Raw genomic sequence first — 16209 nt, 5'->3', positions numbered from 1 at the left:
TCGACTCTTTGGGCAACTAATCTTTGATAAAGCAGGAAAAAACATCCGGTGGAAAAAAGACAGTCTCTTCAATAAATGGTGCTGGGAAAATTGGACAGCTACATGCAAAAGAGTGAAACTTGACCACTATCTCACACCATACACAAAAATAAACTCCAAATGGATGAAAGACCTCGATGTGAGACAGGAATCCATCAAAATTCTAGAGGAGAACATAGGCAGCAACCTCTATGACATCGGCCAAAGCAACCTTTTTCATGACACATCCCCAAAGGCAAGAGAAACAAAAGATAAAATGAACTTGTGGGACTTCATCAAGATAAAAAGCTTCTGCACAGCCAAGGAAATAGTCAAAAAAACTAAGAGGAAGCCCACAGAATGGGAGAATATATTTGCAAATGACACCACAGATAAAAGACTGGTATCCAAGATCTACAAAGAACTTCTCAAACTCAACATGTGAGAAACAAATAAACCAATCAGAAAATGGGCAGAAGATATGAACAGACACTTTTCCAATGAAGACATACAAATGGCTAACAGACACATGAAAAAATGTTCAAAATCATTAGCCATCAGGGAAATTCAAATCAAAACCACACTGAGATACTACCTTACGCCAGTTAGAATGGCAAAAATAGACAAGGCAAGAGACAACAATTGTTGGAGAGGATGTGGAGAAAGGGGATCCCTCCTACATTGTTGGTGGGAATGCAAGTTGGTACAGCCACTCTGGAAAACAGTGTGGAGGTCCCTTCAAAAGTTAAAAATTGAGCTACCCTATGATCCAGCCATTGCAATACTGGGTGTTTACCCCAAAGATACAGACGTAGTGAAGAGAAGGGCCATATGCACCCCAATGTTCATAGCAGCAATGTCCACAATAGCTAAATCGTGGAAGGAGCCGAGATGCCCTTCAACAGATGACTGGATTAAGAAGTTGTGGTCCATATATACAATGGAATATTACTCAGCTATCAGAAAGAACGAATTCTCAACATTTGCTGCAACATGGACGGCACTGGAGGAGATAATGCTAAGTGAAATAAGTCAAGCAGAGAAAGACAACTATCATATGATTTCTCTCATCTATGGAACATAAGAACTAGGAAGATCGGTAGGTGAGAAAGGGATAAAGAAAGGGAGGGTAATCCGAAGGGGGAATGAAACATGAGAGACTATGGACTATGAGAAACAAACTGAGGGCCTCAGAGGGGAGGGGGGTGGGGGAATGGGATAGACCGGTGATGGGTAGTAAGGAGGGCACGTATTGCATGGTGCACTGGGTGTTATACGCAACTAATGAATCATCGACCCTTACATCGGAAACCGGGGATGTACTGTATGGTGACTAACATAATATAATAATAAATCATTAATTAAAAAAAAAAGTCTAGAAAAAGGAGGATAAACATAATGAAAAAGTATCAAAAGGGAGGGAAATGAGAAAGCAAAAACTGCTAAGCCACCAAAGATCTCATTCCCCACTTGGCAACTGTTCCTAAGCCTCCTACATTTTTTTAAGAGGAACCATTTTCTGTAAATGCTTAACAGAAATCCCTTAAGTTCCACTGTTGATACAAAAGAGGCCCCTCCTTTGGAAAAAATGAAGTGCAGAGTGTCTCAGGATACAATATCCACAAATAATTGTAATTGCCCAAACATGAAATAACAATGACCAGATCGTTTCCCTGGTTTATCAACTCCATATGCCAAAGTGGGTTACAGAACCTCAGGGACAGATGATAGAATAAAGGATTGTGAGGAAGCCAATGTAGAAAAGCTGTTTTCATTTTCACTTCTTCCTAAAGGTTGGAAAACTTAAATTAGGGGAATGGGGAAAAGGAAACTATCTTACAAATCTTTCAGGTAAAATTGGTCACACATGTAAACTTGATTTGTGATATTTGTAGCTATTTATAAAGACTTAAATATCCTTTACACTTTTAATAATTACTAAAGTGCTATTTTTTTTTCCCTGAATAACCTCAGCAGTGAGGTAGCCATGCAAATCTTCAGAAGCCTTTTCAAAGTCCTCAACTCATGCCCAAAAGTCAGGTAACCATTGCAAAAGATACAGATGGGTATACAATACCTGGGAAGTACTTTGAAAATGAGGGAAACTAAAGGACTAGCCTAGGACAGTATGAAATCAAGGGTTAAATTACTGAAGATGGATTCTAAGTGCATTCAGAAGAGGCAGAAAAGGGTGAATACAAACTACTCTCCTGAGCTCTAGACCATCGTATCAAATTGCTTAGTAGAAATTTTTACCTGGATATTTCACAGGTGAGTCAAGCTCAACTTGTCCAAATCTGAATTGATCACCTTCCTCCCCCACCCAGAACAGGTCTTCCTCCTCTGTTTCAGATTTCAGAGAATGGCACTGCTATCTAGTTGCTCAAGCCAGATAAGATAATCCTAGTTCTTTCCCCTCATTTCATCCACCGCAATCAATCTAACACCAAGTTCTGTCAACAGTCATTTCTAACACTTCTCAAATCTATCCATCTCCCTCTATTCCCACCACCATTGCCCTAGCTGAGGATGTCATCATCTTCTTCATGGTGCCTCTGAACTGGGCTTCCTGCCACCATGCTTACCCTCCCTCCAACCCATTCTTTACTTAGCTGTCACAAGATCAAAATGCAGATTGGACTGGGTTATTCTTCCACTTGCAACATATTCTACTGCTCTTCAATTTCAACAAGATAGGCTTCACGGTATACAAGGCACCTCATGGTTGAGCCTCTGCTTATCTTCTTGATTTGGATCTTTTCACCTCTCAGTAAAACCATACCAAACATATGTCATTTCCCCCAGACACACCATGAATTTCTTATGCCTCACTGCCTTTCAACAGGGAGCTCCATCAAAATGTAGTAGGGCAAGCATGTTGGCAAGACGTTCAGTTAGGAAATACTTTCAATAATCCAAAGAGGAGATGATGAGATCTTCCTATTTATCATTCAAAACTCCACTCAGACATCATCTCCTCACTGAAACACAGCTTGAGTTTCCATAAACACATATGGAAAATTTTTTCCTGCTATCATAGTATTAAGTAGAATGTGTCATAATTGTCTCTTTATTTCTCTTCCTCCCTGAACTGGACTGTGAGCTTCTTGAGGAAATGAAATACATTTTTATTTGTCTCTGAGTACTTGGAATCTAACATACAGCGCATATCTCGCAGGGCCAGAGAGATGGGTCAGAGGGAGGAAAGCAATGAGGGAAGACTTGAGTTGTCTGGGAAAGCAAAACTTGATATGGGTCCAGCAAACATGGTTTTTATTTAGGACGAAGTAGCTTGAGTGTGTATAAATTTGGGCTGCTTTTTCCTTCATCTAATAGATTAGTGATATTGGCCTTCCACATTGCCATGAATCTTTTACACGGCCACATTGCTTGACAATTCTTATTTGCTATGTCACTCAAATACTTAATGATACAACAGAATCTAATTCCAAGCTACATAGATACTGCTTACTATGGACACCTTAGGGGGGAAAAAAAATTGATAGCTATGAACATTCTATTACATAAAGTTTAGTGGGATTTTGTTGTGACTAAACATGCCACATTCAATTTCTTAACTATTGTCTATGATATTTAATATGAGGAAAATTCCCATAATACCAACCACTTGTCTGTATTTCCATAAATGGCAAGTTAGTACCTCTCCCTTCTCCTCACCCTTTATTCTGGAAAAGCCCAAAAAGAAAAATATCTAAATCTCTAAAATCACAAGACATACCTTCTTTATGAGTCTCCCTCAGAAATCAACCTGAAGACTGACAGAACAAACTCCACAACTAAAGGGAGAGAAAAGGCCACATCAAACAAGGTAGGAAAAGCAGAGAGGTGGTTTAGGGGACAAATGGATTCTGGCTGCTGTGGAGGGGAGGGAGCTATGGTTACAGAAATGAAGGGCGAGAGAGAGAGAGAGAGAGAGAGGAGCACACAGGGGACTGCACAAGGAGAATGTTTCCACGTAGCTATTGGCTTGGAAAATGAGAGGGGTTGAATTTCATGAGTTCTTCCAACCAGCAGGCCTTAAAGCCTGGAATTTTTAAGTTCAGTGGGGTTAACAGGGATTGAGCCCAGAAGGCACAGTGCTACTCTTGGAGAGAAGGCAGGGAAACAACCTGGGAGCACACAGTGTGGAAACAGCAATCTGAGGAGTGTCTGGGGCACACAGTGGGGAGAATATTTGCTCTTTTCTGAGCATACACCTGATAGGCAGCATTCACAGAGACAACTCTCCCAGAACAAAGGAGCTGGCTGGTGCCATTTCCCTCCCCTGACCCCTTAGCATAAACACAGAGCCACCTGTGGGAAGCAGCAAAGCAAAGACACTGACTCCTGGAAACTGCTTACACTAAGTTGCACCTTCTTGTGCTCCAGCGGAACAGCCTTTCTCAGTTACACTTGCCTCAGTCCCAACGGTGTAGGCCTCTCACCCAGAAGACCAGCACAAATTCCTGCCCACACCACATCTCCCAACCGGAGAGTTTTGCAGGGCCTCAGTTCCAGTGGAGGTGGTGACAGGTCTCATTTCAAAAGCAGACCAGAGCAGACCTAGTTAAAACTGACCACATGCAGACAAGGGAACAAACACTGCCCCACCAGGTAAGGAGAGCCTCTGTAGATGACTGGCCTAAAGGGTAGAGCAGCCAGAACACAACAGCAGAGCTCCTGTAGACACACTGAAGACAATCCCTGAAGCACCAGCCCCTGGGCACTACATGACCTCTTCTTCATAAGACCATTACTTTCAGGAACAAGAGACTGGCTTTTCTAACAAAGAGAAGAAGGCAGAGACTTTCACAAAAAGAGAAAACAAAGAAATTTATTCCAAATGAAAGAACAAGGTAAGGTCAAACCAGAGATCCAAGCAAAACAGATATAAGTAACATGCCTGATGGAGAATTTAAAGCAACTATTGTAAGGACACTAACTGGACTTCAGAAAAGAATAGAAGACATCAGGGAGACCCTTACCACAGAAATTTAAAAAAAAGTTTAAAAAGAATCAATCAGAGATGAAAAGTGCAATAAATGAGATTAGAAACAGGCTTGATGTAATGGACAGCAGGCTGGAAGAAGGAGAGGAACGAATTAATGACTTAGACAACAAGGTGAGGGAAAACAATGAAGATGAACATAAAAGAGAAAAAAGAATTACGCAAAATGAAAATAGACTTGGGGAACTCAGTGACTCCATCAAAGATAATAACATTCATGTATAGGAGTCCCAGAAGAAGAAGAGAGAAAAGGAGGCAGAAAATTTATTTGAAGAAATAATAGCTGAAAACTTCCCTAATCTGGGGAAGGAAACAGACATCCAGATCCAGGAGACACAGAGAACTGCCATCAAAATCAACAAAAGTAGGCCCACAGCAAGACATATTGCAATTAAATTTGCCACATAGAGCGATAAAGAAAAAAAAATATCAAAAGTAGCAAGACAAAATAAGTCCTTAAATTACAAAGGAAAACTGTAAAGCTAGCAGGACATCTTTTTCTTAAGATTTTATTTATTTATTTATTTGAGAGAGAGCAGAGTGAGAGAGAGAAAGAGAGCATGAGCAGGGGTGAGTGGCAGAGGGAGAGGGACAAACTGAGCAGGGAGCCCAACGTGAGGCTCTATCCCAGGACCCTGAGATCATGACCTGAGCTGAAGGCAGACACTTAACTGACTGAGCCACCCAGGCACCCCAAGCAGGACATTTTTAAACAGAAACTTTCCAAAACCAAAGGGAGTGGCATGATATATTCAATGTGCTGAATGGAAAAAACATCTGCAGCCAAGAATAGTCTATCCAGCAAGACTATCACTCAGAATAGAAGGAGAGAGAAAGAGTTTCCCAGAAAAACAAGAACTGAAGGAGTTCATGACCACTAAGCCAGTCCTGCAAGAAATATTAAAAGGGACTTTGAGTGGAAAAGAGAGACCAAAAGTGACAGTATAAAAGCAGGAAACACAAAAGCAGTAAAAATGAATATTTCTGTAAAAAAAAATCAGCCAAAGAACTCACAGAAAAGGATATAAAACATAAAAACATATATCTAAAACGTAGGGAGGAGATGAGTAAAGAATGGGTTCAAGCTGAAAGACCATCAACTTAATACAGACTGCTACATGCATAACAGGTTACATACAAATCTAGTGGTAACCATATGTTAAAAACCACTAATAAACATGCAAAGAATAAAGAGAAAGAAATCCAAACATATCACTAAAGAGGTTGAAAAACCTACACTCTGAAAACTATAAAACACTAATGAAAAAAACTGAAGATGACACAAAGAAATGGAAAGATATTCCATGCTCATGGATTAGAAGAACAAATATCGTTAAAATGTCTATACTACCCAAAGCAAACTACACATTTAATGCAATCTACATCAAAACACCAACAATATTCTTTGCAGAGCTAGAACAAACAATCCTAACATTTGTATGGAACTGTAAAGACACCAAATAGCCAAAGCAATCTTGAAAAAGAAAGGCAAAGCTAGAGGCATCAGAATTCCAGACTTCAGGTTATATTACAAAGCTGTAGTCATCAAGACAGTATGGTACTGGCACAAAAATAGACACACAGAACAATGGAACAGAACAGAAAACCAAGAAATGACCCCCAGATTATGTGGGGTCTTTGATCTTCAACAAAGCAGGAAAGAATATCCAATGGGAAAAAGACAGTCTCTTCAACAAATGGTGTTGGGAAAACTGGACAGCGACATGGAAAAGAATGACACTGGACCACTTTCTTACACCATATACAAAAATAAACTCGAAATGGATTAAAGACCTAAATGTGAGACCTGAAGCCATAAAACTCATAGAAGAGAACACAGGCAGTAACTTCTTTGACTTCAGCCATAGCAACTTCTTTCTAGATATGTCTCCTGAGGCAAGGGAAACAAAAGCAAAAAGGAACTATTGGAACTACATCAAAATAAAAAGCTTCTGCACAGTGAAGAAAACAATCAACAAAACTAAAACGCAACCTACAGACTGGGAGAAGATACCTGCAAAGGACATATCTAATAAAGGGTTAGTATCCAAAATACATAAAGAACTGAGGGGTGCCTGGGTAGCTCAGTTGGTTTAGTGGCTGACTTCAGCTCAGGTCATGATCTCGGGGTTAAGGGACCGAGCCCCATGTTGGGCTCCACACTCAGTGGGAAGTCTGCTTTTCCCTCTCCCTCTGACCCTCTCCCTACTCATGCTTGCTCACTTTCTGTCTCCCTCTCTCAAATAAATAAATAAAATCTTTTTAAAAAGAAGAAAAAAGAACTGATACAACTCAATACCCAAAAAACAAATAATCCAATTAAAAAATGGGCAGAAGACATGAACAGACATTTCTCCAAGAAGACATACAGATGGCCAATAGACACATGAAAAGATGCTCAACATCACTCATGATCAGGGAAATGCAAATCAAACTACAATGAGATATCACTTCACACCTGTCAGAATGGCTAAAATCAACAACGCAATAAACAAGACCTGTTGGCAAGAATGTAGAGAAAGGGCAACTCTCTTGTACTTTTGGTGGGAATGCAAACTGGTGCAGCCAGTGTGGAAAACAGTATGAAGGTTAAAAGTAGAAACTACTCTATGATCTAGCAATTGCACTACTAGTTATTTATCCAAAGAATCCAAAAATATTAATTCAAAGGGATACATGCACCCCAATGTTGATAACAGCATTATTAACCTTAGCCAAATCATGGAAACAGCCCAAGTGTCCATCAATTAATCAATGGATAAAAAAGATATAGACAGTTAGATAGATAGATATTTATATATATATGGGAATATTACTTAGTATAAAAAAATATATTTGCAAGGACATGATAGTGCCAGACAGTATAATGCTAAGTGAAATAAGTCAGTCAGAGAAAGGGAAATACCATATGATCTCACTCATGTGGAATTTAAGAAACAAAACAAGCAATGGGAAAAAAAGAGAAAGAAAGGCAAACCAGTAAACAGACTCTTAATTATAGAGAACAAACTGATGGTCACCAGAGGGGAGGTGGGTGGGGGTATGGGTGAAATAGGCGATGGGAATTAAGAAGGGCACTTGTGATGACCACTGGGTACTGTATGGAAGCGCTGAATCACTGTATCATACATGTGAAACTAATATTACACTGTATGTTGACTAACTGGAATTTAAACAAAAACTTTTTAAAAAAGAACAAATTCTTTTGAATCATCTCCCACTTTTGAAGTGAAACAGAATTTTTCACCCTGAAATACGCTTGTTTGGTATAAGGATTTGTTTTAGGCTGATTTTTTTTTAATGATTTTTTATTATATTATGTTAGTCACCATACAGTACATCCCCGGTTTCCGATGTAAAGTTCGATGATTCATTAGTTGCGTATAACACCCAGTGCACCATGCAATATGTGCCCTCCTTACTACCCATCACCGGTCTATCCCATTCCCCCACCCCCCTCCCCTCTGAGGCCCTCAGTTTGTTTCTCATAGTCCATATGAAACATGAGAGACTATGGACTAGGCTGATTATTTTTTTTAACTGCAGATGTAGGAAAAGCCTTTTAGGGGCGCCTGGGTGGCTCAGCCGTTAAGCGTCTCCCTTCGGCTCAGGGCATGATCCCCGAGCCCGGCATCATCGGGCTCCCTGCTCGGCAGGAAGCCTGCTTCTCCTTCTCACACTCCCCTTGCTTGTGTTCCCTCTCTCGCTGTCTCTCTTGGTCAAATAAAGAAATAAAATCTTAAAAAAAAAAAAAAAAAAGGAAAAGCCTTTACCTCCCCATCAACTGCCTAAAATTTACATTTGAAAGGGAACCTGAACCAGGAAAAGAACTATTAACAGAGATACCTTTTTTCCTAAGAACCTTATCTGCATAGCAGGGTTTTTCACCTTCTTGTGAATGGCCTTCCTTCATTTTATATCCCCAGACCCCTAACCCTTTCCTTGGCTCAGGATGTCTTATAAGTCTCAATTATCTGGATGCCCTTTAGATCTTATATTTTTATGGGGCTCCCATACATATGAAATTTATTTTTCTCCTGTTAATCTTTTTTTTTTAAGATTTTATTTATTTTTTTGAGAGAGAGAGAGTGAAAGAAAGAGCACGAGTCGGGGGAGGAGCAGAGGGAGAAGCAGACTCCCCAGTGAGCAGGGAGCACTAAGAGTGACTCAATCCTAGGACTCTGGGATCATGGCCTGAGTCAAAGGCAGAGGTTTAACCGACTGAGCCACCCAAGCACCCCTCTCCTGTTAATCTTTTGTCAATTTGATTATTAGACCAGTCAAAGAAGCTAGAAGGGATGAAAGGAAAATTATTCCACCCCTACAGTAGGCAACAACAAAGGAATCCTCAGTGGCTGGACACTGCTCTCTTTGGGATGCTGAAGCTGTGAGATCCTGGGACCTATGACAAAAGCCAGCAGAAGTTAAGAATTCTTACCATCTCAGTCTCCCAGATCACTGCCTGCACGTCTGATGGAAGTGAGAGTTATGAGAGTCCTTTTCTTTTTCTAAATTTAGATTAGCAGAAGAAAAGTGTTGGGTGAACTAGTTCCTTGGGTATAACCACTTTGGTAAAAGTGTGTTATGAGGACACTTGTTTTCTATAAATGCCATTCCTCCCAAAGATGGTTTTTGTTTTCTTTTTTCTCTGTTGTAAAATTTGGCCAGACGAAATGTGGGTTGTATCTCACTTGCAGGTAGATGTGTCTTTGTCTTTTTTTGTTGTTGTTGTTATCTTTGGAACTAAAATTTTTGGATTATGAGGACTGCATCTTTTTCACTCTCCTTTGGAAATGTCTCTTTCATAAAGACTTATTGGTTTGATCCACTATTGAGATGAATATAAGATCATACTTGTCAGTGGCCAGATGATGGATCCTTTGGATTGGCCAGATTTAAAAGAAAAAAAAAAAAAAGCTCTTAAACAAATGTCGTATTGGTACCTATGGAAAGACTAGATTGAAAGTGAATACAAAGGAGTAGCTAGCCTTAGGGACTCCTTTAATAAGATGAAAGAACATAAATTGGACTTAAAACAAAAATTTAATCCACGTCTAATGTAAATTCCTTCTCTGCACTCTTAAATACACTTTTAAAATCCCCAACTCCCTGTCTCTGACACTCCAGAAGATCTTTTGTATCTCTGGACCCCTGGTCTAAAATCCCCCTCTCAAAATCCAGCCACATTGCTTCAGCAAATTCCCTTAAATTCCAAAATTCCTACAGCTTCCCCAGAAAATCCCTTAAACTCCCAGCTGCCTGTTTGACTTCCTTTTCTTCATAAGGTTTACAGACAGCACTCCAGCCTGATCTCCACCCAGAGTAAAAAGATCACACATGTATATACTAAAAGCCAGGAAATGTATCTAGCAGAAACACCTGAGACAAGGGGGAAGACTTGCTTTGTTGCCCCTTAACTATTCCTCCTACTTTCCAGGGCACAGTAATCAGGTGCTGCCAGCTTAAGGCCTTCCTATGCAATGTCCTTTATGAATGGATCCTGGACACCCACAGCAAAGAATTCACGTCCCCTAGACGTCAGCTTAGGTGCTTCATATTCAAGGAAATTTACGGAAAGCACTCTGGCAAGCACATGTTTCTGATAATTTTTAGATCATAAAACTGAACTGGATAAGAATTTTCCAAAACTAATGGAAAAAAGTGGATTCAGGCAGAACAAGAATTAATTAATTACATGGGCCTGAATGAACTCATGATGATTACAATTTGTATGACTTTTTATTTGAAATGTTGCTGGTTCTGGGGTGCCTGGGTGGCACAGTCGTTAAGCGTCTGCCTTAGGCTCAGGGCGTGATCCCAGCTTTCTGGGATCGAGCCCCACATCAGGCTCCTCCGCTGGGTGCCTGCTTCTTCCTCTCCCACTCTCCCTGCTTGTGTTCCCTCTCTCACTGGCTGTCTCTCTCTCTGTCAAAATAAATAAATAAAATCTTAAAAAAAAAAAAAGAAAGAAATATTGCTGGTTCTGTTTTTCCAGATTTAAGGAAACGTCTCCTAAGGTAACTAACACTTAGAGCAACTTGGTAAAGTGTACCTTTGTGAGCAAAAATGAAACAATTACTTTTTCTCTGTACCTGATCCCTCCAGAATTTGGAAACTCTTAGTGAGTCTTCTTATTTTCATGGTAATATATTTATCTGCAAAAGTTCAATAAGAATCTGTTCTCTTTGTGACAGGACACTACTGGAAACATTGGTTATATTACCAAGGCTTTGACTGCAATGTCAGATTTGAGAATATACTTAGAATCAGATATTCTAGACCGCTTTAAGGAACTAAGGTGGACTTTACGGAGCCAATAAAGCCCCTTTGCAAAACAGCCTGGTACTTGCTTACAGGGTCCCATCAGCTGAACCAGAAAAGTAAGGAAAGTCACTTTCCGGCAGCTGCAGGAACCTCAGGATATTTTGGGGACCTCAAAAAGAGAGGAATTTACCCAAATCTATAGGTATTGCAGGTGAATTCTGATGGCAAGTCCTTGGCTTGGCTTACTAGCCTGGAGAGGCTTTTAAAAGTTCAATCTGAGAGTCCTTATGAAAAGTACCAGCAAAGCAGATTTTAAAAAGCCTAAAATGATCAATCACTATTCTTGCTTTGCTATACTTATATAAATAATCAGGCCAAATTTAATACGACTAGACTTATTTTAGCAAATTCGTTATACTATAATTATCTTGGGTAGAAAGGGGGGTAATTGTAGAGAGAAAAATTTTGTTTCAATAGAAACTATAGTACATATGTGTAGATAACAGATTCTAGTTCTACTAATTGTCTTTGAAGCTTTATGATTTATCTTTAAACTGGACTGGATCCTGAATTCTAGTTTCTTTAAATATCTGGCTACAAATATGCAAACTAACATTTCTAGTTTTTTCTCATCCTTTTGACCTGGAATCATTGGGAACTAAAACTGCCCCTTTTCCTGAAGCCCTCAAACTAAACTAGATGACTTGATATAAACTTCAGAGAAATCACAATAGCTCAGGCTTAGACAATCTTCCCTATGCCTGTTGCTATGTGCACAACTCAGAGAGTTTACCGTATGACATCACTAAAGACATTCAAACTGCAAACCAGGAAAATCTGTCGGATTGCCACTGCCTGCCCTCACTTATTCTGAAGATGCTTTGAGCCAGACATCTAGAAATCCTGACTGGCAGCTTTCAGGACTGATACTGGGTTTATAACTGGCTCTAACCATTAAGCTTTTCCTTTTCTTTCCATAGAAATTCCTCTTGTTAATTACCTGACTGCTTGCACAATATAAGCCTAACCTTGAGAGTCCACCTGCAAGACCACCTCCTGAAATGAGACAAAACCATTTAACTGAACTGACCTATTCTCAAGACTGAGACTGGTATAATGAGATATACAACAATCAATCAACTGAACTTCTAGACTGTGAAATTTCTTATTTGAAGTTTCAAAGACTGGACTGAAGGGGAGCAGAATTTACCACCCCAAAATATGTCACTTTGTCATGAGGATTATTTGGAGCTGAAGACAATCAAAACCCAGCAGATTCAGGTGACGTTCTTAACCTCCCCCATCAACTGCCTTAATTTATACTGGAAAGGGGTCCTATACCAGGAAGAGTGCTATTAAGAGAGATACCCAAGAAACTCTGCATAACAGGGCAACCTCTGTTTTCCAAACATCTCACCTGCCTTCCTGTGAATGGCCTTCCTTACCTTTGTGTCCCCAGAACCCTGCTTCTTTCCTTAGCTCAGCATGTTACATAGATGCCTCAAAAAACCTCACTACCTCCTGGGCTTCAGATTTTAATGGGGCTCCTGCACAAATGAAACTTATTTTTCTCCTGTTAACCTGCCTTATGTCAATTTGATTATTAGGCCAGCCAAAGAACCTAGAAGGGAAGAAGGGAAATTTTTTCCACTCCTACACTTTCATATGGCTGTCACACTTCTATGGACCGACAGATTCTTAACCCTAACAGACATGCACATACTCATTCCACCAAATAACCACTAAATAACCACCAAAACAGAAAAAGATTTAGTGATGTGTGTTGCAAAAAGCACTAGATTGTGAGTTAGGGGACCTGAGATTTGGCCCTGATGCTATATTGGATACAAACTTCCTTTTCTCAGGATTTGTTTCCTCAATAGTAAAATAAGCTTGATGACCTTCAAAGTTATATCCAGCACTAACTAGCCTGAAAAATAGTTTAAAATAAGTTTTTCTTCGTTACAAATACATTTATTTTATACTTTTTAAAACAAGTTTTAAGAAAATTAAAACTTACCTTCCCAAATGTGTGTGAGATCCAGCCACTTCTTGTGAATTGTCTTACAAGCCCTATGTAAGGAGAGTAATATGGGTTAAAAGCAAAGAGGAACTTATAGGAAATGAACATTAAATGTGGTAACCTCCTGATGATATCTGTGGAAAGAAAATTATTTAAATAAATACTGTATTCTTTTACAAAATGTTTAAGGTAACAGAACTTGAGTAGACTGGCACAGTTCACATTATTTTCCCTCTTTTCAAGAAGAATGGGTAATATTAATACCAATCATCACTGAAGTAATTATTAATGACAGGGTAAAGAAACATACTCAGACTGTCATGATATAATGTTTAGAAATGAGAGGTAACTACTAAAGGTTATAATTTGTTTATAGAAGATATATATTTTTAATATTATTTAACCAATAGTTTTAATGCAAATCATGCCAGTACACTCCAACATTATATACAGACAGCATGATTCCAATAAAGCTGATGTACCAAATGTAATACTACAGAAGAAACCTTAGGACCGCTAGGTCTTGCTGCTACACTCAAACCGTCAGACAGATGAGACTTTTTCCTATTTATAAACCTCTCTAGAGAAGATTCCACAATTTTCCTTAGGAACCATTTCCAGTGTTTCACAATCATGATTGCTCCTTAAGTCTAACCAAAATCTCCCATGGCCTCTCTTAAGTCTACTTAGTCATCTAAGAATAAAGAGAATATTTATTGACTATCCTCTGCATGAGTCATTGACATTTTAAGACAATTATTAAATTATCTACAAGGCTTCTCTTCTTCTGCATTAATTTATATTATTCCTTCAACATTCCCCTCAGAGCGCATTTCTTACATCCTGTGACCTATTTGTTCTTTCAGGATTCTGGTAAGTTCTGGTCTGCCTGGATTTTTCTTTTCTTTTTCTTTTTTCTTTTTTTAAAGATTTTATGTATTTATTTGAAAGAGAGAGAGAGTGAGAGAGAGCACGAGTAGGGGAGAGGGAGAAGCAGGCTCCCTGCTCAGCAGGAGCTTGATCCCAGGACCCTGGGACCACGCTTGGGACCAGACCCTAGCCAAAGGCAGGCATCCAACCAACTGAGCCACCCAGGTGCCCGTGAGTTTCTCTTTTTTGTTTTGTACTCTGAAACTCCTTAGAATGTATTCAGAACTCCCATGGGGCCTATGGAATCTGCTTCCTCGCTAAAATATTTTATCTCCCAGAATAATATTAAGCAATATTACTCAAATTATCCAAAATAGAGCTTTGTTATCACAGTGCAAATACAAATTTTTAAAAATTATAAAGTCCTGACTCTAGCTCACAAAATAAAATAAGGGCAATGCAATTTTAGCTCTGTGGTATTCCTGTCCAGAAGCCAAGAAATTATTCAAGTGGTATTTCTCAGGAAACAAATGTTTAGACTCCTGGGAGGAAGCCAGAAATCTGGAGTGGGTGATGCGGTTCTTGGCTCCCCAATTCTTATGTCACCAGAGAAATATTTTGGCTGAGCACTAGAGACTCATCCTCATTTCCAGACCACTTCATTTAATGAAGTTTTACATAGTGCATCTCAAGGTGTATTTTTATGGTGTAATTGCCATATGCTATATATCTGAAACTTGAACTCTTGGAACGTATGAAGGTATTGCCAATATAAAAGCTGTCTTCCTATATATTACACAATAGGACGAGAACTAATGCCTCTAACATTTCTGTCTTCTATTACTGAATCAGACTCCCGACAAGAGAAGGGAATGGTGCCCTCTGAATTTAACCCTGGTGTGACTTACAATTGGGACCAACCCTACACATAGGCAGCTTTGTAATAAGATTTGAGGAGCCCTAAAAAAAATCAGTCTTGATCAGTATGTGACTTGCTTCTTCAGGTCTCAAATGTCTCCTCAGTAAGACCTACACTGTGGTCACACTATTTAGAATTTCAACCTGTACCAGTCCATACCCCCCAGTACACCTACTATTTCTGTATTTTACAAAGCATGTATTTCCCTCTAATATACAGTATCATGTACTTATTTAGTTACATAGTTGGTTATTTTGTCATTTGTTGCTTGTCTCCCTCCTCTAGACCATAAGCTCTAGGCAGGATATATTTTTGTCTATTTCATTCACTGATGACAACCAAGTATCTGAAATAGTACCTGACACACATTAAGTGCTTAATAAACATATTCTAAATGAATGAATGAATGTGTTGAACAATCCATATGAGGGATAGCTAGTATACACATTGGCACTCTGACATGCTATTTTAATATAGTAATGAAAGCATCAATCATCAGCTAAATCATTAAGTTGAAAATAGCCAGTATTATTCATCCAACTGCAATTATTGGATGTTGCTTTTGTTCACTTATTTCAAAACATTTATTCAGTGCTCAGAAGTTGTACTTTATCATTATTTATATAGAGCTATATACTCATATATAAATTACATGTATTGTTTATAAACACTAAGACAAGGGCACACATGCAAGAAGCAAAAAGAGTAAAGGAGAATAGCAGAATGAATGCAAAAATACAATGGAGACAAGCATGGACTGATTTGTGAGGTGGTAGGACAGCAAGTGGTTTGTGCAGAACTGAAGAGAATACAAAAATGTTCAGGAAGAGGAGTTAAGATGGCGGAAGAGTAGGAGACACCGTTTTCAGCCGGTCCCCCGAGTCGAGCTGGATAGGTACCAGACCAGCCTAAACAACCACGGAACCAGCCTGAGACGCAGGAAGATGCATCTGGATCTCTACAAATGAATATCTCCAGTGCTGAGTATTGAGGTACGAAGCGGGGAGCCATGAAACCATGCACAGATATCGGAAGATAAACGGAAGGGGGAGGGAGCCGCCACGTTCGGGCGCCGGGAAGCGGTAGCCACCTGCACGGGGGAGCGGG

The 16209-nt window shown here is 39.4% G+C and overlaps 1 protein-coding gene across 1 annotated transcript in view; it reads right to left on the bottom strand.

The window, feature by feature from the left end:
- Positions 1-15543, bottom strand: part of IL13RA2 (interleukin 13 receptor subunit alpha 2) — a 79468-nt gene extending 63925 nt beyond the window's left edge. The window contains exon 1 of the mRNA XM_045804985.2: positions 13311-15543. The gene's annotated coding sequence lies outside the window, so the exon portion shown is untranslated. The remainder of the gene's footprint in view (positions 1-13310) is intronic.
- Positions 15544-16209: the final 666 nt, after the last annotated feature.

The sequence above is a fragment of the Ursus americanus genome, chromosome X (assembly GCF_024610735.1).
Source record: "Ursus americanus isolate L20-20 chromosome X, mUrsAme1.1.p, whole genome shotgun sequence".
Taxonomy (NCBI): domain Eukaryota; kingdom Metazoa; phylum Chordata; class Mammalia; order Carnivora; family Ursidae; genus Ursus; species Ursus americanus.
Note: the sequence above shows the minus strand (reverse complement) of the source record. Positions and strands in the feature narration are given on the sequence as shown.